This window comes from Gymnoscopelus microlampas (assembly GCF_963454915.1).
Source record: "Gymnoscopelus microlampas genome assembly, chromosome: 14".
NCBI classification, from domain to species: Eukaryota; Metazoa; Chordata; class Actinopteri; order Myctophiformes; family Myctophidae; genus Gymnoscopelus; species Gymnoscopelus microlampas.
In genome coordinates, this window is record NC_139951.1 from 50,318,906 (window position 1) to 50,344,160 (window position 25,255).

Sequence of the window (25,255 nt, forward strand, 5' to 3'; positions counted from 1 at the left end):
CCGTGGAGGTCTCTTCAGGCAGCCCACAGCTCTGTGGCCTTCCTCACCACAGTGGAAACAGTGAGGGCAGTTAGGCAATTTCTGTTCGACACATTTAACACAGCCAAATGGTCTCTCTCTCTGCCTGTCTGTCTTGCCTGTTCTGACCTGTGCCTGCTGTTCTGACTTTTGGGGATGGATAGACTGTTGCATGAGCTCAACAAGATTAGTCAGCTTTTCAACCTTTTCTGTCAACTGTTGGATCATGTCTGGCTTAGGTTTCTTTCCTGAGCTCTCCTCTCTGACGCTAGGGGGAGCCTGAGCTGCATTAACCTCAACCTCTGCGCTGTGTACATTTGTGGGTCTCTGACGGTTGGCTGGGCCTAAACGTCGCTGTCTTTCACTTTCATCACTCATCACTTTCTTCATCTGTTTGAGGATGACCTCATCAGGGACACTGGGGTCTACAAGTAATGGTTTGAGCTCTCTACGAATGTCATCATGCTTGTGGCCTAGACCTTGATACACAGTGTGGAGAAAAACATCCTGAACTGTACTTGCATTGTATTTAACATCAGTATCAGCATGTTTTGAGGCAAGCAAAATCTTTTGTTTAAGTCCTATGACTCTGTATAAGAACTGCTGTGGTGTTTCACTATCTTTTTGTTTAGTGCACATAAGTTCTTGAAACAGCTCTGTGTTACTTTGTTCACCAAGGTGGGAATGAAGAAAACCCTTCAGCTCATCAACAGTTAAATCATCCTTAACCATTAACATGTCTTTAAAGTTGCCAGGTTTGATAACTCTCAAGACTGCTCTCACAACCTCTGCATCGTTGAACTGTTCCTTCAAACCTTCTTCAATTTGCCTGCAGACACTGCTATAACTAATGTCTGACCCCTGATCTCCAATCTGACCTCCCTGGAGCTTAAACTCCCTGCGATGGAGGAAAGAAAGCTCTCGTAGAGAGACCAGCTTGTCTTGTGACACAGATGTAGGGTGTTCACCTTTACCATTGGTGTCTGGTGCATTCCTACCTAGTGACATGGACTGAACTTTTGACTGTGGCTGAGGAACATTTGGTGGGGTGTGTGTGGGCATGTACTGCAAAATTTGTTTACTCAGCTCCTCATAACTAGTAAGCATCTGCTGCAGATTTGCATCATGAGTGGTCACATTTTCAGCAGCCTCACTAACAACAATGACATCCTTATTCACTTCAACATTGACACCATCAACTTGACTGTTAGAAAATGAACCATGTGCTGTACCCTCTTTTACACCCGAACCTTGAACCTGTATGATTCTATCAATCACATCTTTCATGTCTAGTAAATGTGCTAATCCTTTATCCTCTAAATCTAGTAAGGCCTTACTGTACACATAGTCGTTGATGTAGTTGAAACAACCCTCTTCATCCTCGGCGGTGAGATGAGACAGAAGAGACTGGTCCATCCCTGGCACTTGAACCAAAGCCTTTGCAATCTGAAACAGGTCATTGGCAGGTAGAGTGAGCAGGCTCTTTTTGATGGCCCACACCAAACTTTTCCTCTCACTGTCTGCCATGGCTGCTTCCCGATTCCTTCCTTGCACTTGGTTCACAGTCCAGGATCACTTTGCAGTCTCTAGCCGTGATGGGTGGTTCTTTCTACACAGCAGTCCTTACTCTTCATCAGATGTAGCAATTAGCAAAACACAGTCTGTAATCTTCATCAGATGTAGTGGTTGGCACAACACAGTTTGTTATCTTCATCAGACGTAGCAACTGGCAAAGCACAGTCTGTAATCTTCACCAGTGATTCGCACAGCACTGGGCTTTCTCCTCATCAGATGTACTGTAGTAGTTGACACAGCACTGTCTTTCTCACTCTTCATTAGAAGTAGTAGTTGACACAGCTCTGTGTTTACTCTTCATCAGATGAGACACCTTGCTTCAGTTGGTGTGGCTGAAGAATGCTCTTTCATCAGTGGACCTTTACACCGGGTGTTGCTCCCTGGTTCATCAGGTCACTTTTGGTCCTAGATCAGTATCTCTGGATCAGCTTCCAGCCAGCAGGTGGCGCTGATCCCGGAACGAGCCCCCAATAAACTGTTACAGGTACCAGGATCTGGCACCTATTCACAGATAAATATGTACCTGGAAAACAGGTTGAAATGGTTTAGAAGAAATAGAGACAGAGGAACATGCTCTTGTTTCCACCGAGTCTCCTCTCAGTTATGATTTATTCAACACATCATTTAACACATATCACAATAAACCCTAACTGTACTGTTTTGCATTGTCCTTTTACTTTATTTATCCAGTATTTAATACTGCCCCTTTTACTCAGCATAAAACAATACTGCACTTTTACTGTCTATGTAGACATATATGACATTCACATTTCCAAAGTACCTTCACAATGAAATCAAAATCAAACAACATACCATAAACATCCTCTGTCAATTCACTTCAATACAAAGAAACACCTAGGAACCTCTGTGTCACTATGCATTCAACTCCCAAATTCGTTTGGTCATTAATTCACTTGCATCTAAGTGCATTTTTACAATACAAGATGCTCTAAGCACCATTTAGGACTTGCATAATCAGATCAGTAACAGTAACACTTAATGAACATACTATTTACAGCTGCATGGTTTGCAGTTATCTGGTTTGAAACCATTTCCCTCAAAAACGGGAACACTTGTTCACAAAATACTTGTTCAATACACATATTAAATAATAAGTGGAGCCAGCCATTATCAAAACACAAATCTAACACAAAGAACGGAGATGTGATACCCAGACACACACACAATCAACGTGACACACGACGGAGCAACGTGGCGGACGCCATTACAAACATTACAAACAATGAGACACTTTCCAATCACTCGTTTTACACTTACATTCGAACCAAAAAGTAAACACAATAAACTCCAGACATTACATAAACAACAACAATCATTTCTGTGTGCTTTGTGAAGTATAACCCACCTGGAAAACAGGTTGAAATGGTTTAGAAGAAATAGAGACAGAGGAACATGCTCTTGTTTCCACCGAGTCTCCTCTCAGTTATGAGAAGAACCAGTGGCGCATGCGCACTAGACTACCTCAGTGGACGACAAGCTCAGAAGGCAAAACAGGTTGAAACCAAGGTGTTACACTGCCACCTATTGACCAAAGTTATTGTTGTTTTGGTGAAAACATTACACAAAGACACAACCTGGGTTTAAAAGGAAAATACAATACAAACACTTCTCAAAACACTGTGACACATAAAACAATCACACTAATGTGATCACACTTTAGTGGGCATCACACACGCCACTGCCCCCCCCCATCTCTCTCCCCATTTCCTGTCGGTTTGCCTGTCTTGTCAATGAAGGCAGAAAAAGCCCCCATAAATATCTGTAAAAAAAAAAAAAAAGGTACTTTAAGTTCCAAAAGTAATCATTATGCAGAATTTTCCATTTGACACGTTTTCAAAAAAAGAATCATTTGAAAATAGCCGATCTACAAGCTCACTATGCGTCTCATCCTGACCTCACCTCAACCCACAATGCACTGCAAGGGGTCTGGCGTGTGTGTGTGTGTGTGTGTGTGTGTGTGTGTGTGTGTGTGTGTGTGTGTGTGTGTGTGTGTGTGTGTGTGTGTGTGTGTGTGTGTGTGTGTGTGTGTGTGTGTGTGTGTGTGTGTGTGTGTGTGTATGTGAGAGTGCGCGTGCGCTGCAGCAGCTTGTGAGCAGTAATTTATTCAGAACTGTGCTCTCTCTCTCTCGCTCTCTAAATATATTTATCTTTTCTCTCTTTGCCTCCTACGCTCCATTTGTCACACCCACTCTCTCTCTCTCTCTCTCTCTCTCTCTCTCTCTCTCTCTCTCTCTCTCTCTCTCTCTCTAATATGCTTTATTGGCATGACGATACATACAGTATGATACGACATAATAATACATATATCACATTCAGAACAAATAAGACAAACACGTGACATACAGATGTGCCACTTCAAAACTTCACACGTTACTGTTCTTTCCCTGAAAGTGCCCTGAAAATGCATTTTTTTCCTCCCTGTTCTGCCCTTAACTCTCTGCCTGCCAGAGTTTTTTCAGAACAGTCTGTAGCCTCTGCCAGGGTTTTGCCATGATTTTGGTACCTGTTCGCGTAGCCACAGATTTTTTTCCTCCAGTATGATTGATCCCCAGATGGTTTCTAATCACAGATGAGATTCAGGTGTGGTTTCACAAATGTCAACGAGGTCATTTTGACCTCGTTGACATGTGTTGTTTGATGTTTCAATATAGCTCAAAACCAGTAGTTTTAAACCAAAAAACAAAGTGAATTGTTTGTCCGTTTGAATTTTAACATTGAAGTGAATGGAGCAGCAAATCTTCGAACATTTTTAGCTCCTAATCTGTTCGTAATTCGACAAGGGTTGAAATTATAAAAAAATGCAAAAAAAAAAAAAACATAGACTAGTAGTTACATAGACTACTGGTTCATACGTTACATATACTACTGGTTCATACGTTACATATACTACTGGTTCATACGTTACATATACTACTGGTTCATACGTTACATATACTACTGGTTCATACGTTACATATACTACTGGTTCATACGTTACATATACTACTGGTTCATACGTTACATATACTACTGGTTCATACGTTACATATACTACTGGTTCATACTTTACATATACTACTGGTTCACACGTTACATATACTACTGGTTCACACGTTACATATACTACTGGTTCACACGTTACATATACTACTGGTTCACACGTTACATATACTACTGGTTCATACGTTACATATACTACTGGTTCACACGTTACATATACTACTGGTTCACACGTTACATATACTACTGGTTCATACGTTACATATACTACTGGTTCATACGTTACATATACTACTGGTTCATACGTTACATATACTACTGGTTCATACGTTACATGAACGCACACGCACGCACGCACGCACGCACACACGCACACACACACACACACACACACACACACACTCTTTCAATGTGAAGGTCTAATCCTGGACCAATTTGAGTCTCCTTGACTCCACTCTCTGGGCTCTGATTCTGATTGATTAAAACAAAACCTGTGTGTGTGTGTGTGTGTGTGTGTGTGTGTGTGTGTGTGTGTGTGTGTGTGTGTGTGTGTGTGTGTGTGTGTGTGTGTGTGTGTTCAATCCTCACCCTCTCTGACTTTGCCTGAAGCTCAGAGATTGAGAGAGAGATTAGATGAACTGGGGTCAGTCTCACCACCAACCTGCTAATCTGTGTGTGTGTGTGTGTGTGTGTGTGTGAGAGAGAGAGAGAGAGAGAGCGTGTGTGTGCACGTGTGCGTGCAGACTTTGCAATGGAGCTATAACGGTTTGACACTATGGGCGATTAGCTCACCTCTGTCCGTCCGTGGCACAGAGTGCCGCGCTATGAGCTTGTAGATCTGCTATCTTTTTTTGGGGCAAAAGTGAAAGAAGACTCAACTATATCCACTGAGCGCCAAAATGTTTAACACATTGATGGACAAGATCGCATTGATGCGTGCTTTCATTTTTCTGGGAAGATTCCACAAGGGGCGCCCTAACACAGCTTTGGAATGATCGATCGTCACTCAGAGAAGTAGAATGTGGATGTGACGTTGTTCCAAAAAGCCATCCACTTCCTGTTTGGGATTTTCAGAAAAACAGCTGTAACTCAGTTTCTTTTTTTGCATTGAAAACCACTAGTTTTCAGCGGGCCGAAGCCCCAAAATGGCGGATCGCGGTTGGAACGTTGTCGTTCCTATGGATACACAGATCCCTCCGATAACCCACGCGTACTATTTTGTTTGTGTTTTTGGGACACAATGACGGTTCCACAGCGTTTCAAATATCATGGGATTGAGGTAATTATACGCTGGCAAGGGGATAGAAAACTATGTTTAATATCTTGGCAATCAATGTGTTAAGCAAGGGGGGGGCAAAATGGGCCGTAGCACAGGGCACCATGAACGGTTAATCCGCCCCTGCATATCAAAGCCGTTGCTCAGAGCTCCAGTTGTCCAGCCGTTGAAATGCAGCAGCTTTTTTCTGCAAGTTTTATTTCACTTCAAAACGGGACTTTTTAATTCAGGCCTATAATAACTGCTGCTTAGTGAAGTGTGTTCAGATTAGAGACGTTCTTCCAGGGCCTTTTGGGAAGAAACCTGAGACGTCAGATGATGTTAATTAGTAGAAGATGTGAGACAGTTTGAAACACTTTGGGGGAATATCAAGGCAGGATGTTATAAAATGTCCTCCACGTTTTCATGGTTGAAAGATTTAAATTACTGTCTGTCTGAACACGCACGCACGCGCACACGCACACGCACACGCACACACACATTCTGTAACTAGGGGTGCATGGCACAATATGGACATTTCATATCAGAATGATTGTGGCCACAATAATTCTAGTTAACGATCTTCACACGATAATCAAAATAGCAGGCGACGCATTGTGAGCTTGTATATCTGCTATTTTCAAAAGGCTGAAATGTATATAGGGTTGAAGTGGTTAATGTATGTTTTGTAATAACAATCAAAATCTACAAAGTAACTAGTAACAGTGTAGGACAGACAGACAGACAGACAGACAGACAGACAGACAGACAGACTAGGAGGAAGAGACAGACAGACAGACAGACAGACAGACAGAGAGACTAGGAGGAAGAGACAGACAGACAGACAGACAGACAGACAGACAGAGTGTGTGTGTGTGTGTGTGTGTGTGTGTGTGTGTGTGTGTGTGTGTGTGTGTGTGTGTGTGTGTGTGTGTGTGTGTGTGTGTGTGTGTGTGTGTGTGTGTGTGTGTGTTGAGCTGAGCTGAGCTGTCATCAAACCGTTGAGTCAGCAGAGGTGTCTAACAGGAACACTGACACACACACACACACACACACACACACACACACACACACACAGCTTGTATCTCCATAATTCAACGCAATGTTTCATTGTCGTCGTCCCCCCGCAAAGTATCCCCCTGGCTGGGGTGAGATAAGGTGCATACAGACTCCATCAGAACCACACACACACACACACACACACACACACACACACACACACACACACACACACACACACACACACACACACACACACACACACAGACTCCATCAGAACCACACACACACACACACACACACACACACACACACACACACACACAGACTCCATCAGAACAACACACCACAGTTGGGTTCGGCTTGGTTTTTTTCACTGACGGAAACACACATAGTGACACAATGTTAGGAGGGTCTGGTATTGGAGAAGAGATCCAGTAGAACTGAGACAGCGTTGTGAGCTTGCAGATCGACTATTTTCGGCACTCTGCTAAGTTTAAATCAAGCTTTACGACGCCGTCACGGCCCCGCCAACATACGTTTTAGTCGACTAGATCAACTGTGGATTTCGTTGACTAAAATCTTATATTTGTTGGTACAAGCAGGGAAATGGGTTTTTCTGCAGTGTGTGAGTGTAGAGTCATATGTCACTGAAATAACACACGTTAGATCTTTATCTTGAAGGGTGACTGCATGGGAAGTGGTTGGAAATAGTTCCTGCACAAAAAAAAAGAAAGAAAAATGTTCTGGAACCTTGAGAGAGCCCAAACATGAGTAATAAGAGTTCAGAAAAGGGTGAAAAAGATAAGCGTCGTGTAGAGCATTGGTTCTGTCTCAGGTCAACGATGTAAATTACCTTTTTCATTCACAACACCGCTGAATTACATTGTTACCAGTGGTGGGAAAAGTACTCAAATGTTTTACTTGAGTAAAAATACCAATACTGCAATATAGAAATACTCAGTTACAAGTAAAAAGTCCATAATTAAAAATGTACTTGAGTAAAAGTATAAAAGTAACACATAACGCATAGTGGAGTATAACACATACAGATCTACAAGCTTCATGATGCGTTGCATCGCAACACACTGTGAGCTTGTAGATCTGCTATTTTAAAATGGCCAAAATGTATATAGGGGCTGTAGTGGTTAATGTATGTTGTGTAATGATCTACAAAGTAACTAAAGTTGTCAAATAATTGTAGTAATCTTTACCTCTGAGATGTAGTGGAGTAGAGGTAAAAGTACTGAAAATTGGAAATACTCCAGTAAAGTATAAATACCTCAAAATTTCATTCAAGTACAGTACTTGAGTCCATGTCAGTTACTTTACAACACTGTGTGTGTGTGTGTGTGTGTGTGTGTGTGTGTGTGTGTGTGTGTGTGTGTGTGTGTGTGTGTGTGTGTGTGTGTGTGTGTGTGTGTGTGTGTGTGCGTGCGTGCGTGCGTGCGTGCGTGCATTTCTAAAATTAGAATACGCGGAGGCCAGTATGCCGCCATGATGACATCACGTTGACGATGTCAATGTGGAACTCCATATTTGGGCACCAGTGGCTTCTCTGATTGGCCAACCCCCAAGCCACCAGGCTTCATGGATTGGACAGGGTTTGCGTTGCGTTTGTGCCACTGTGTCAATATAAGTGGCAGCGCGTTCACAGGTTCTTTATTCTGTTTACAGACTCTGTCCTCAGTTGCTTTTCTTAAATTCAAGTTTTTACTGTCGTCTGACATGCTGCGCTGGACACTGCATCTGGAAGGAGAGGAAAAGGAGGGCGGTTATCCAAAGGGAGAACACCATCATGCTGCTATAGTGGTGAGGCGCGAAGTGTACCTTTTTGAAGGGTGCTCCTTTGATGGTCTTGGGTACAAGAAGAACAAGAAGAAAATAAAGCGCCAGAAGATTGGCGTTCACATCTTCAACACGGTGTCTTTATGCTGGGCGAAGCTGCCTCCACTGACACCTGGAAGAGGAAAACACCACTTTGAGGTTCCTTCCAAGCGCTGGAGCCACACAGCTGTGCTGGTAGAAGATATAGTCTACATCTGGGGAGGATACTGGAGAGAGGAGTACTCCATCGAGCTTCATGCATTTGATGTCGACGCCCACATATGGTTGAAACCCAGGGTTTCTGGGACTGTTCCAGGAGGGAGGTTCTACCACTCAGCCTGTGTGTTTGAGAAGGTCATGTTTATCTATGGAGGATACAAGATGCTGACTGGATGTACTAATGACATCTACAAGTTGGATACCAGCACAATGGTCTGGTCTTTAATTAACACCTCAGGAACTCCACCACCTGGTTCATCACATCACACTGCCACCATCATCGGGACAAAGATGTTTGTATTTGGGGGCCGAGGGGACCAGTGGGTCTACTACAACACCATCAGAGTGTTTGACACAGAGACCAACTGCTGGCTGAACACACCTTCTGCACAGCTTCTTCCAAAAGGACGCAGGGATCATTCAGCCTTTGCCTACAATGGAGAACTGTACATATTTGGTGGCTGCAACGATAACCAGACCTTCAATGATCTGTGGAGATTCAGTCCAGAGACCTTCTCCTGGAAGAAGAAAGGGAAAGGACTGTGTCCAATGTATGGCATGTGCTGTTGCATGATGGGAGATCTTATCATCCTCTTTGGAGGATACAAAAGAGATGGGACTACCGCTGATGACCTGTTCATCTTAGACTTAAGTCCTAGTCTTAAGACGCTATGTAAGCTAGCAGTTATTCAGTACGGTGTGGAGCAGTCTGAACTCCCACACAACATCAGGTGGGAACTGGCAGCCACCAAAAGAACATTTGTGGCAGGTTGTTCAAAACGGATCACTCCTGCAAACTTTGGAAGCCAATCGTAGCCAATCGTAATGGAATGTCACAAATAGACACTGAGGAGTCTTCCCACGTCTTCCACCCTGGGTCACATATACATATACATATATATACATAGACATATATATATATATATGTGTGTGTGTGTGTGTGTGTGTGTGTGTGTGTGTGTGTGTGTGTGTGTGTGTGTGTGTGTGTGTGTGTGTGTGTGTGTGTGTGTGTGTGTGTACAGCCCCGTTTGGAACCTCACTCTCAACGATAGCTCCGAGACGAGTTCCCGCCCTAGCGGCTCCAGGCAGAGGTAGAGTCCGTCTGGACTCTGTGATGAGTTTTGCATCATCGTATCCAAAAAGTAACGGTAGTCCCAGACACCTTCAGATGTTTGAGGTTTCGCTGGAATGTTACTTTTTTAAATGGCGGGGATGAAAAAAAGGTATAAATCCATTGTTTAGTCAGCCTGTGTCATGTTTTCACTTTTTAGCCGAATGAGGAGCAACATTGGCACCTGCCGTAGGGGGTTCTTCTGGGTTGAATGGAAAAACATCAAGCTCACAACTCGTGAACTTGTAGATCGGCTATTTTTGTCGCACAATACCGTTGTACAATAATCACGATAACGCACGCCCACTCGTGTAATATCGCTTAACCCTTTAACGGGGTACGGGAACGCATCCGTGTCACTTCAGATGTCTCTATCTTTTCAAAAATACAAGATCTGCAAGGTCCTAGTGCGGCACTCGGTGCCGCGCTAGGACCTTGCAGATCTGCTATTTTTGAGCGGTGTAGCCGCTCCTATAAGTGGGGTTGGGACGCCTCATTAGTACACCCTTCGCTGTACTGTGATTGGCTCATGATAGCACATCCCTCTACATTAGTACACCCCTAGCTGTACTGTGATTGGCTGACTCTATTGGCTGACTCTATTCAGCACTGTGATTGGCTATCGAGACACATGATGAAATGAATAACCTATAAATAGGACTATGCACTTAAAAAAAACACTTTTTTTTTTCAAGTGAGCTTCCATCACTGTGATGACCACACCGCTCACTTCACACTGGGTCTGATTTTTTTTTGAAAAATCTTGAAGATTTGTGCAAATCTTGGAATCTATTTACTTTTTTAAAGCACATTTAAAAAACACATTTTTAACTCAAAACTTTGCATCTGGGGGATTCTACAAAAGTCTTCTAAATCCTTTTTTTTTAAAGTCACTTTAGTCGGCGGGTTTTCAAGCCTGTGTGTGTGTGTGTGTACAATTAGAATACTCGTAGGCCAGTATGCCACCATGTGGAAGTCCATAGGCATGGATGACGTCACTTTGAACCGGCTGTATTTAATCTGGTTAAATTCTGATGGATGACGTCACTTTGAACCGGCTGTATTTAATCTGGTTAAATTCTGAACCGGCTGTTTTTAATCTGGTGTAGTTTTGAACCGGCTGTGTTTAATCAGGTGTAGTTTTGAACCGGCTGTTTTTAATCTGGTGTAGTTTTGAACTGGCTGTTTTTAATCTGGTGTAGTTTTGAACCGACTGTTTTTAATCTGGTGTAGTTTTGAACTGGCTGTTTTTATTCTGGTATAGCACATTCCCTGTCATTTCAAATCAAGTAAAAAATACCTCAGAATTTAATTCAAGTACAGTACTTGAGTAACCTGACACTCAGCCTGAATTTTCATTTTGTTTCACTCCATTATTCAGTCGGAAAGCCCTCTTAATGCAGCCGATTTCTGAGATGGGGGCGTGGCCAAAGTCGGACTCCACTATGAACGCGATTGGATCATACTGGATTATCCCGATCCCGATTTGTCGTACATATTTTCAACCGAGTCTGAGACCTCCTATGAGAGCGTCACCAGACCTGAATCGCCTGAACATATTTTTTGAATGGGCGTGGCTAGCGATTCGGGGGCTGGAGCCAGGCTAGTACTTGAGTCCATGTCAATTACTTTACACCACCGGTGTCTTGTTTGTGTGTGCGCGTGCGTGTGTGCGCGCACAAAGTAAGATTAGAATACTCGGAGGCCAGTATGCCGCCAGGATGACGTCACATTGACGATTTCAATGTGGAACTCCATATTTGGGCATCAAAAGCATAGGGAAAGACAGCCATTTGTGGACCTGAAAGCAACCAAACATGCACCAGTGGCATCGTCTTCTCTGATTGGCCAACCCCCAAGCCATCAGGCTTCATAAGTGGCAGCGCGTTCACAAGTCGTTTGATGGTCTTTGGTACGAGAAGAACAAGAAGAAAATAAAGCGCCAGAAGATTGGCATTCACATCTTCAACACGGTGTCTTTATGCTGGGCGAAGCTGCCTCCACTGACACCTGGAAGAGGAGAACGTCACCTTGAGGTTCCATCCAAGCGCCAGGGCCACACAGCTGTGCTGGTAGAAGATACAGTCTATGTCTGGGGAGGATACTGGGGAGGGGAGTTCTACAACGTGCTTTATGCATTTGATGTCGACGCCCACAGATGGTTGAAACCCAGGGTTTCAGGGACTGTTCCAGGAGGGAGATTATACCACTCAGCCTGTGTGTTGGAGAAGGTCATGTTTATCCATGGAGGATATAACCAGCTGACTGGATGGATTAATGACATCTACAAGTTGGACACCAGCACAATGGTCTGGTCTTTAATTAACAACACAGGAACTCAACCACCTGGTCACTCTGCCACCTTCATCGGGACAAAGATGTTTGTATTTGGAGGCTCACGGGCCCAGTTGGTCTACCACAACACAATCAGAGTGTTTGACACAGAGACCAACTGCTGGCTGAACACACCTTCTGCACAGCTTCTTCCAGAAAGACGCTGGAGTCATTCAGCCTTTACCTACAATGGAGAGCTGTACATATTTGATGGCATCAACGGTAACCAGATCTTCAATGATCTGTGGAGATTCAGTCCAGAGACCTTCTCCTGGAAGAAGGTTGAGCCCAAGGGGAAAGGACTGTGTCCAATGTATGGCATGTGCTGTTGCATGATAGGAGATCGTATCATCCTCTCTGGAGGACGCAAAGGAGATAACACACCCTCTGATGACCTGTATATCCTAGACTTAAGTCCTAGTCTTAAGACACTATGTAAGTTAGCAGTTATTCAGTACAGTCAGTGGAGCAGTCTGAACTCCCACACAACATCAGGTGGGAACTGGCAGCCACCAAAAGAACATTTGCGGCAGGTTGTTCAAAACGGGTCACTCCTGCAAACTTTGGAAGCCAATCGTAGCCAAATGGAATGTCACAAATCTTAGACACTGAGGAGTCTTCCCCCGTCTTCCACCCTGGGTCATTCATGTCGAGAGAGAGAGAGAGAGAGAGAGAGAGAGAGAGAGAGAGAGAGAGAGAGAGAGAGAGAGAGAGAGAGAGAGAGAGAGAGAGAGAGAGAGAGAGAGAGAGAGAGAGAGAGAGAGAGAGAGAGAGAGAGAGAGAGAGAGAGAGAGAGACCCCCCCGACTGGAATCGAAATTTCTATGTGTGTGTGTAACCAAATGTGTTGCAGTCAATCCGTGAAATCAGCCTGTATTCATAGACATCACGAAGCGACCGAAATGCACGTCCCTGTCTTATCCGACACAACACTTCACACACCGAGCTATTCCTGTATTCTTCAAACATCTCCTTCTTCTTCTTCTTATTCTTCCAGAGACCAAAACAGAGCAGTCACTGAACAGGAAACAGACGATTTGAATCTATTTTCAGGCACAGTGACACTCCTGGTCACAGAGGGTATTGATTAAAGCAGGAGCCGCTTTGAATATTGTTTATTTTTTTACTCATGACACTGGCTGTGTGTGTGTGTGTGTGTGTGTGTGTGTGTGTGTGTGTGTGTGTGTGTGTGTGTGTGTGTGTGTGTGTGTGTGTGTGTGTGTGTGTGTGTGTGTGTGTGTGTGTGTGTGTGTGTGTAATGTATTTCTTATGAGAGAGACTGCTCACAGCTCAGAGGGAATACAAATTACTATGTATGAGTCTGCTTTTGTGTGTGTGTGTGTGTGTGTGTGTGTGTGTGTGTGTGTGTGTGTGTGTGTGTGTGTGTGTGTGTGTGTGTGTGTGTGTGTGTGTGTGTGTGTGTGTGTGTGTGTGTGTGTGTGTGTGTGTGTGAGTGAGTGAGTGTGTGAAAGCATGCAGATATTATTCATGAGGTGAATACTGCAGGTCACGGTGATAACACCTCATGTCAGCAGTTAGCGCACACACACACACACACACACACACACACACACACACACACACACACACGTGCACGCACATACGCAAACACACACACACACACACACACACACACACACACACACACACACATACACACACACACACACACACACACACACACACACACACACACACACACACACACACACACACACACACACACACACACACACACACACACACACACACACACACACCTGTCAGTTCTGTCAACACCATTATGTCTCTGATAATATGGTGGGCCGTCTATCACGCCGTAGTGGGGAAGAAAAGTAACTAAAGTACATTTACTGCACTACTTTTATTTCACTGCAGTATTTCCATGCGTTGTAGGGATGTCATTTAAATCAGTGGTTCTCAAACCTTTTCAATGCTATAAGGACCACCATGTTTGGCTGTGGACCCCCTCACATCTGCCAGGCACCCCCAGTACAGAAGATTTGTGTTTTTTCTCTTATAATTCAACATTTATTAAACATATTCGTTATTTTTCGAATATTTTCAAAAAATGGCAGATGTGCAAGCTTGTAGATCTGCTTTTTCTGAAAGGATAAATTGGTTAAGATTTTTGTGATGCTATATTAACTACTTTTGCTGGGGGACCACGTGCACTGACTGTTCTAGAGGAGTAGTTTGACAGGTATATGTATATATCTGTGTTCTTTTCAGGTCGTTCATCTGGAGAGAATGTTTTTAGCAGTGTGCTGCCTGTGGGGGGGGGAGAGGGGGGGTTAGAATCTCAGCACTTGTGCAGCAGAATCGGAGATAGAGAAGTTACATAGAGTGTTACTATGTCTTTGGCTTGAAATAAACCATCATACCACAATGTATGTCTCTCTCTCTCTCTCTCTCTCTCTCTCTCTCTCTCTCTCTCTCTCTCTCTCTCTCTCTCTCTCTCTCTCTGAAGAGAGCACAGGATGAAGAGAGAGAGAGAGAGAGAGAGAGAGAGAGAGAGAGAGAGAGAGAGAGAGAGAGAGAGAGAGAGAGAGAGAGAGAGAGAGAGAGAGAGAGAGAGAGAGAGAGAGAGAGAGAGAGAGAGAGAGAGAGAGAGAGAGAGAGAGAGAGAGAGAGAGAGAGAGAGAGAGAGAGAGAGAGAGAGAGAGAGAGAGAGAGGGCTAAGGGTGTATCTGGGGAGAGCCGGCAGACTACTGATAACACACACACACACACACACACACACACACACACACACACACACACACCAAGCATGCACGCACATAGTGTGCAGATGAATGTACGTGCACGCATGCACACACACACACAGGTCAGTGCATCAGGTAATTGGATTTAGAATTAGAAAAAGTCACCGGATTGATTAGTGGGAGAACTGTTGATCACACACACACACACACACACACACACACACACACACATACACACACACACACACACAGGATTTTATAATGGTCTGCTTCATGTTTGCACAGCAGGAAGTCTAAACAACACAAATGTTTGATATTTATTTGTCAAGGTTCATGGATCAAGGTTGTATTTATTAATACATCTTTTTTACATAAAGAGTAAAACTGATTTTTGTTTCAGCTTCCTTCAGACTATGTAACAGCACACACACACGCCCTCACATCTAGAGTTCAGGTCACTACGTGGCCCTCACATCTAGAGTTCAGGTCTCTCTACGTGGCCCTCACATCTAGAGTTTAGGTCTCTCTATGTGGCCCTCACATCTAGAGTTCAGGTCACTATATACGTGGCCCTCACATCTAGAGTTCAGGTCACTAAATGTGGCCCTCACATCTAGAGTTCAGGTCACTATATACGTGGCCCTCACATCTAGAGTTCAGGTCACTAAATGTGGCCCTCACATCTAGAGTTCAGGTCACTATATGTGGCCCTCACATCTAGAGTTTAGGTCTCACTACGTGGCCCTCACATCTAGAGTTCAGGTCTCTCTACGTGGCCCTCACATCTAGAGTTCAGGTCACTATATGTGGCCCTCACATCTAGAGTTCAGGTCCCTATACGTGGCCCTCACATCTAGAGTTCAGGCCTCTCTACGTGGCCCTCACATCTAGATTTTAGGTCTCTCTACGTGGCCCTCACATCTAGAGTTCAGGTCACTATACGTGGCCCTCACATCTAGAGTTCAGGTCACTATACGTGGCCCTCACATCTAGAGTTCAGGTCTCTATATGTGGCCCTCACATCTAGAGTTCAGGTCACTACGTGGCCCTCACATCTAGAGTTCAGGTCTCTCTACGTGGCCCTCACATCTAGAGTTTAGGTCTCTATATGTGGCCCTCACATCTAGAGTTCAGGTCACTATATGTGGCCCTCACATCTAGAGTTCAGGTCACTACGTGGCCCTCACATCTAGAGTTCAGGTCACTATATGTGGCCCTCACATCTAGACTTCAGGTCACTATATGTGGCCCTCACATCTAGAGTTCAGGTCACTACGTGGCCCTCACATCTAGAGTTCAGGTCACTACGTGGCCCTCACATCTAGAGTTCAGGTCACTACGTGGCCCTCACATCTAGAGTTTAGGTCTCTCTATGTGGCCCTCACATCTAGAGTTTAGGTCTCTCTATGTGGCCCTCACATCTAGAGTTCAGGTCTCTCTATGTGGCCCTCACATCTAGAGTTCAGGTCTCTATGTGGCCCTCACATCTAGAGTTCAGGTCACTAAGTGGCCCTCACATCTAGAGTTCAGTTCTAGGTTATGACTTTTACAGGGGTCAGTTTTGAATTGCAGCCTCCTGAAGTTTTTTTTTAGGGCGGTTTTGAAAGTGAGTAGGGTTTTACACTCCTTCACTACTTTTGGTAGAGCATTCCACATTTGTGTTGCATAGCAAGAGAACAAATTCAACCCCTTGTTTGTGCCAAATCTGGGTTGGACATGATCAGTGGCATTACCTCTGGTGTTGTGATTGTGGACTTCTATTAGGTTTTTGAAGTACTTTGGTGTATCTTGTAGACCAGGCCCGTTGCAAGTTGCTGTACTCTGTCCTCAACCCTGTATCACCATCTAAAAGCCTACATTGATTGAGTCTCTGCCTCTGTCTCTCTCTCACTCTCACTCTCTCACTCTCTCTTTGGGCTGCAAAGTGGATTAAAGGGATCAGTTACAAATGAAGTGTCTGGACAATGATTAGAATGAACATTAGGGTAAGAGAGGGGAGGGGAGGAGAATAGAGGAGAGGAGAGGAGAATAGAGGAGCAGGCGAGTGATGCATCTTACTTTCTAGTACTTATGCAATGGCCACACAGAAAGGCTCTTTCGCCAACCCCACCTAGGGTATGGGCGCTGATGACGCGGTGGAAAAGACACGCCCCCAGCAGGAGCATCTCGGCTAGCATCCTAGCCTAGTGTTCTGAAGGGAACATTGGCAGAATATAGCAGATCTACAAGACCGTAAAGCTCGTAAAAAAAAACGGTCCAAGTGCCGAGGCAACTGGGGTCGGGTTGTGTGACAAAGGTTACTGTCACGACAATGACGGTTATCGTCCCAAACACTGGCTGTATATTAATATAGTATAGATTATTCTAATGGTTGTTTTCCTCTCTCTCTCTCTCTCTCTCTTGTCTTCCCTCTGCTGGCGTACCCGTGCCAACCCGTCTACCTGCAACCTGTCTATCTGCAACCTGTCTACCTGAAACCTGTCTACCTGCAACCTGTCTACCTGCAACCTGTCTACCTGAAACCTGTCTACCTGCAACCTGTCTACCTGCAACCTGTCTACCTGAAACCTGTCTACCTGTCGACCCGTCTTCCTTTCCTGGTGCCTTGTCCGTCTCTCTAACATATTAAAGGTAAGACCATTTACTGTACACGCACCAAACAGTCCAACACGACAAAGGGACCGTGTGTGTGTGTGTGTGTGTGTGTGTGTGTGTGTGTGTGTGTGTGTGTGTGTGTGTGTGTGTGTGTGTGTGTGTGTGTGTGTGTGTGTGTGTGTGTCATAGGTTGGTGAAGAGCGCCCTCTAGCTTAATCACTGAAAACAAGATTTTATTTTTCTCATGGACGGAGATCTCCGTCAATGGCAGGGAATGAGGTACACCCAAGACCCAACTCATTGCTGCTTAAATGACAGACACAATGTTATGTGAGGAAAACGCAGGCTAGCTGCTTGTGTGTGTGTGTGTGTGTGTGTGTGTGTGTGTGTGTGTGTGTGTGTGTGTGTGTGTGTGTGTGTGTGTGTGTGTGTGTGTGTGTGTGTGTGTGTGTGAGATGAACGCGTGCGATGCATCTTTTAATAACGTGATATAATGATGTCAGGAGACGCGGCGCTCGCTGAAACATCGTGACAGGTGTTAGACCGCCCACCGTGTCTATCGCTCTGTTCCTTTTGATCTCACTTCAGTTCTAGACGTGTGCTACTTACTGTATGTGTGGACCCCCCGCGGTGTATGTGTGGACCCCCCCGCGGTGTATGTGTGGACCCCCCCGCGGTGTATGTGTGGACCCCCCCGCGGTGCACTTCATAACCGCTCCTTCCTCTTTGTCACGTCTCCTCAGTTATGTCCAAGAGACACGTCTTTGCTGTCAGAAACCGTCTCTCTCTCTCTCTCTCGCGTACCCAGTGGCGTGCACAGACATTTTAAGGGGCTTTTTTGTTGACTTGGTCTGCTCTTTTTTCCCTCTACGCCTATACCTCTTCGCCAAAAAATAGCCGATCTACAAGCCAAGGGCTTGTAGATCGGCTATTTTTGGCTGAAGTTCTCCTCAGAAAAGGGATGCTAGGTTTCGAGTAGCCCTAGAATGTCTGTGATCTTACATACATTTCATGTATTAATACACAGTCATAGATCACCCTCGTCGGCACGCTGTATAGTGACGATCTGCGCGGCCATAAAAGTGCTCTAAACTCCGTCTGTACTCACCCAATAATTAATTCCTAAGACTTGGAGTCATATTTTGTCCTCTGGTTTCATATCCATTTGAAAGTTCTGCCAGAAAACGTGTGTTTAGTCAAATATCTCCACTTTTCCACGAGCTGCACACGGACGACTTTCTGTACGGGCGAGGGGCCCGGGAATGAGTGCAGGACTGAATATATGTAAACTTCCTTTAGGACGCACAAAAGTTTGGGACACACAAACTGCAGATGGAGTGATTCATTACCCCGCACCAATCACAAGCACCTGTCAAACGAAGACGTCAGTCTGAGTCTGCCTCTAGTAGGAGATATTTCGTATATCAAAATCCATTCGAATTGGAAAAAATGGCCCGTAAATATTGATATGCGATCAAAATGTGATTAATTTCAATTAATTCATTACAAAGCCTATAATTAATTAGATACATTTTTGTAATCGAGTCCCAGCCCTAATATATATATATATATATATATATATATATATATATATATATATATATATATATATATATATATACATATACATATATATATATATATATATATATATATATATATATATATACATATATACATATATATATACATTCAAGTGTTAACGTGTAGCAGCAACAGTAATAAGCCTGAACATGATATAACCAAGAAAAAAAGAGCCCTTTGGTTGTGTGTTATGTTTCTGTGTGGTAGCAGTGTTATGTTATAGTGTGGTTAGTGTGTGGTTAGCAGTGTTGTGTTATAGTGTGGTTAGTGTGTGGTTAGCAGTGTTGTGTTATAGTGTGTGGTTAGTGTGTGGTTAGTGTGTGGTTAGCAGTGTTGTGTTATAGTGTGGTTAGTGTGTGGTTAGCAGTGTTGTGTTATAGTGTGGTTAGTGTGTGGTTAGCAGTGTTGTGTTATAGTGTGGTTAGTGTGTGGTTAGCAGTGTTGTGTTATAGTGTGGTTAGTGTGTGGTTAGCAGTGTTGTGTTATAGTGTGGTTAGTGTGTGGTTAGCAGTGTTATGTTATAGTGTGGTTAGTGTGTGGTTAGTGTGTGGTTAGCAGTGTTATGTTATAGTGTGGTTAGTGTGTGGTTAGCAGTGTTGTGTTATAGTGTGGTTAGTGTGTGGTTAGCAGTGTTGTGTTATAGTGTGGTTAGTGTGTGGTTAGCAGTGTTGTGTTATAGTGTGGTTAGTGTGTGGTTAGCAGTGTTGTGTTATAGTGTGGTTAGTGTGTGGTAGCAGTGTTGTGTTATAGTGTGGTTAGTGTGTGGTTAGCAGTGTTGTGTTATAGTGTGGTTATAGTGTGGTTAGCAGTGTTGTGTTATAGTGTGGTTAGTGTGTGGTTAGCAGTGTTGTGTTATAGTGTGGTTAGTGTGTGGTTAGCAGTGTTGTGTTATAGTGTGGTTATAGTGTGGTTAGCAGTGTTGTGTTATAGTGTGGTTAGTGTGTGGTTAGCAGTGTTGTGTTATAGTGTGGTTATAGTGTGGTTAGCAGTGTTGTGTTATAGTGTGGTTAGTGTGTGGTTAGCAGTGTTGTGTTATAGTGTGGTTAGTGTGTGGTAGCAGTGTTATGTTATAGTGTGGTTAGTGTGTGGTAGCAGTGTTGTGTTATAGTGTGGTTAGTGTGTGGTTAGCAGTGTTGTGTTATATTGTGGTTATAGTGTGGTTAGCAGTGTTGTGTTATAGTGTGGTTAGTGTGTGGTTAGCAGTGTTGTGTTATAGTGTGGTTAGTGTGTGGTAGCAGTGTTATGTTATAGTGTGGTTAGTGTGTGGTTAGCAGTGTTGTGTTATAGTGTGGTTAGTGTGTGGTTAGCAGTGTTGTGTTATAGTGTGGTTAGTGTGTGGTAGCAGTGTTGTGTTATATTGTGGTTAGTGTGTGGTAGCAGTTTTGTGTTATAGTGTGGTTAGTGTGTGGTAGCAGTGTTGTGTTATATTGTGGTTAGTGTGTGGTAGCAGTGTTGTGTTATAGTGTGGTTAGTGTGTGCTAGCAGTGTTGTGTTATATTGTGGTTAGTGTGTGGTTAGCAGTGTTGTGTTATAGTGTGGTTAGTGTGTGGTAGCAGTGTTGTGTTATAGTGTGGTTAGTGTGTGGTAGCAGTGTTGTGTTATAGTGTGGTTAGTGTGTGGTAGCAGTGTTGTGTTATAGTGTGGTTAGTGTGTGGTTAGCAGTGTTGTGTTATAGTGTGGTTAGTGTGTGGTAGCAGTGTTGTGTTATAGTGTGGTTAGTGTGTGGTAGCAGTGTTGTGTTATAGTGTGGTTAGTGTGTGGTTAGCGGTGTTGTGTTATAGTGTGGTTAGTGTGTGGTAGCAGTGTTGTGTTGGCCAGTGATTTGAAAGTCTTTCTCTGCTACAGTATATGAGCTCAGGTCAGGGTAATCATGTCTTCAGTAAGTGAGACAATACGCTCGTTAAATCCTGTCCTCTTCGTCTTTTCCCACTCACGTGCGATGGAAACGTCAAAGCAACTGTTTGTTTTGGACAAAACGTAGAAACAAAAACACGTGTAAGTACATTGAAGCAGTGTTCATTTTGACAGCAAATTCTCATTCAGTCTTTTGAATAACACACCATTTAGCGCTGGTCCCATTTTAGTCTTCTGAAATTGTTTAGAGCAGGGGTCTTTCAACAGGGGGTCCGGGACCCCTAGGGGTCCTCAGAGTTACTCCAGGGGGTCCTCGGTGCTCATGCACACAAGCTCCGAATTTACCGTGCGGTGATGCCATGCGGCGATGCGTTTTTTCTCCAATCGAACCCAGTTGGATTCGTGCGTCTTTTCGCATGCGGTAAAAACTGATTGACTAATCACACCCTGTCTGCAAAGGTCTTTAGTCAACACAATGAACTGCATTGACGGTGTTGAAATGTGGAAATGTAATGCAGAGTACTGAGTAATAGTTGTACCAAGTGTGGAACCCGGTTGGATCACTGGTGTTCAGTGAGATCCGGCACAAGGCTCTCACGGCACTGCATGGCCCTCACCGTCAATTCTATTTGAAGGACATGTATATATTTCTATATGACAGACGATGTCCTCAGGGAGACAGAAATAGCACATGTACATCCTTCAAACTGTGAAGACGTGATCTCTCTCTCTCTCTCTCTCTCTCTCTCTCTCTCTCTCTCTCTCTCTCTCTCTCTCTCTCTCTCTCTCTCTCTCTCTCTCTCTCTCTCTCTCTCTCTCTCTCTCTCTCTCTCTCTCTCTCTCTCTCTCTCTCTCTCTCTCTCTCTCTCTCTCTCTCTCTCTCACATATCTCCATGCAAAGATGCGTAAAGCATTGGTTCTCAAAGTGGGGTACGGGGACCCCCAGGGGTACTTGAGGGGGTTCCAGGGGGTCCCCAGCTAAATGATGGATAGGAACCAAATGGACCCTTATGGTTCTGTAACTCTGAGAGTGTACAAATGGAACCAAATGGACCCTTATGGTTCTGTAACTCTGAGAGTGTACAAATGGAACCAAATGGACCCGTTAGGGTCCATTTGGTTCCATTTGTACACTCTCAGAGTTAAATTAACATTGATTTTACAATATAAATTGGGGTCCCAGAGGTATAAATGCCATTAAATGGGGGTCCGTAGCCCTAATGCATGTGAAACTGGGGGGTCCTTGACATTAAAATGGTTGAGAATGGGGTCCCTGGCTTATCTTTTCAAATGAGGGTCCGCGGGCTAATAAGTGTCAATTTGGGGGTCCTTGACATGAACAAGTTTGAGAACCACTGGCGTAAAGGTTCTGATGTTGGTTTATCTGCTGTTTCTGATTGTAAGTACATGATTTATGTTTTCCTCCCGACGCGGTGAAGAGAGGTTGGAGAAGCTGATGCAACGGATGGATAATAATCTGAGCAAAAGATCATGTATTTATTTAAAACAAAATCTCAATGCTGAGTATCTCATGTTGAGCGTGATGTTGAGTTGAATTTGCTCCAGTACCACACCAACACGTGCCCTGTTCAGGGGTCCGCCATGACACACCAGGGCCCACCCTATAGCACCTGGGTGCTACAGGGTGCTGTACATAGTAATACTGGGTGCTACAGGGTGCTGTACATAGTAATACTGGGTGCTACAGGGTGCTGTACATAGTAATACTGGGTGCTACAGGGTGCTGTACATAGTAATACTGGGTGCTACAGGGTGCTGTACATAGTAATACTGGGTGCTACAGGGTGCTGTACATAGTAATACTGGGTGCTACAGGGTGCTGTACATAGTAATACTGGGTGCTACAGGGTGCTGTACATAGTAATACTGGGTGCTACAGGGTGCTGTACATAGTAATACTGGGTGCTACAGGGTGCTGTACATAGTAATACTGGGTGCTACAGGGTGCTGTACATAGTAATACTGGGTGCTACAGGGTGCTGTACATAGTAATACTGGGTGCTACAGGGTGCTGTAGCTACAGTGCAGTATTTTAGGTGCAAAGCAGCTCTCAGTGAAGTGAGAGAATAATACATGTGGAAAATCTGCTTTCATCCAATCCTACTCTGAGAGAGAGAGAGAGAGAGAGAGAGAGAGAGAGAGAGAGAGAGAGAGAGAGAGAGAGAGAGAGAGAGAGAGAGAGAGAGAGAGAGAGAGAGAGAGAGAGAGAGAGAGAGAGAGAGAGAGAGAGAGAGAGAGAGAGAGAGAGAGAGAGATGATTGAAGTGTATAAATGGTATCAGAGATGAGAGAGACAGGAAGAACAATGGAGCGCAGAGGGAGGGAGGATGAAGGGATGAGAGGAGGAGTGGAGAGGAGGATGAATAAAACATGACGGAGAACGAGTGGTCAGACATATAAATAGATCTCTACTGAAAACAGACAGACAGACAGACAGACAGACAGACAGACAGACACATAGACAGACACATAGACAGACACATAGACAGACAGACATACAGACAGACAGACAGACAGACAGACAGACAGACAGACAGACAGACAGACAGACAGACAGACACATAGACAGACAGACAGACAGACAGACAGACAGACAGACACATAGACAGACAGACAGACAGACAGACAGACAGACAGACAGACAGACAGACAGACAGACAGACACATAGACAGACAGACAGACAGGCAGACAGACACATAGACAGACAGACAGACAGACAGACAGACAGACAGACAGACACATAGACAGACAGACAGACAGACAGACAGACAGACAGACAGACAGACAGACAGACAGACAGACACATAGACAGACAGACACATAGACAGACAGGCAGGCAGACAGACAGACACATAACAGACAGACAGACAGACAGACAGACAGACAGACAGACACATAACAGACAGACAGACAGACAGACAGACACATAGACAGACAGACACATAACAGACAGACAGACAGACAGACAGACAGACACATAGACAGACAGACAGACACATGACAGACAGACAGACAGACATACAGGCAGACAGACACATAGACAGACAGACACATAACAGACAGACAGACAGACAGACAGACAGACAGACAGACACATAACAGACAGACACATAACAGACAGACAGACAGACACATAGACAGACAGACACATAACAGACAGGCAGGCAGGCAGGCAGGCAGGCAGGCAGACAGACAGACAGACAGACAGACAGACAGACAGACAGACAGACAGACAGACAGACAGGCTGTGTTTTGATAGATCTGCTACTTCAGATGTTTGTGTGACACTGTAGTAAGATGAAGTACAGCGTTCATTTATGAAAAAACACAGAACGCTAAAACTTGAATATAAGAGGTGTGTGTGTGTGTGTGTGTGTGTGTGTGTGTGTGTGTGTGTGTGTGTGTGTGTGTGTGTGTGTGTGTGTGTGTGTGTGTGTGTGTGAAAACAGGCGGTCAGCATATTTTGACAGACAGAATACATACATATTAACTGATGGAATGATGAAAGTACTGAGAGAGAGGGGAGAGAGAGGAGGGAGGGGGATGTTTCGTGTAAAGTTCTACTGATCTACAAGCTCACACCTTTGAGTACATGTTGATACCAATACGATTGTGCTTTTCAAGTACATCTTGAATTCCAGACTTTTACTTGTGATGGAGTATTCCTATAGTGCAGTATTGATACTTTTACTTAATTGGGTAAAAGTATCAATACTGGGTATTAATTGGGTATACTATAAATGTAGAGATGATCTATAGAACTATAAATGTAGAGCTTAAAGCAGACTTGAGAGACGAGGAGTGAGTCGCCGTACCCAATCAGAAGCCGTGGATTCCATTAACACGCAAGGCCCCCTGGGGGGGGCCTCTAGGGGTTAAGCGTGTGGCCCCGGGGTCAAGGTGGAGACCTTTCAGTTCCCAGGAGACATATGCGTCTCTCAGCCAATCAATCACTCACTCACTCAGCGGCAGCCGGCCATCCATTGGCTCGCTCGCCCAGCCCATCCGTCCGTCGTGGCTCTCGCTCGCTCCCACACACTGTGTGTGTGTGTGTGTGTGTGTGTGTGTGTGTGTGTGTGTGTGTGTGTGTGTGTGTGTGTGTGTGTGTGTGTGTGTGTGTGTGTGTGTGTGTGTGTGTGTGTGTGTGTGTGTGTGTGTG

General features: G+C 44.4%; 1 protein-coding gene across 1 annotated transcript in view; it reads left to right on the forward strand.

Moving 5' to 3' along the window:
• The window catches only part of LOC311060292 (glutamate receptor ionotropic, delta-1-like), a gene marked incomplete at its 3' end in the record, with an annotated part of 247,067 nt that overhangs the window by 96,753 nt on the left and 125,059 nt on the right, over window positions 1-25,255 (forward strand). The window lies entirely within an intron of this gene.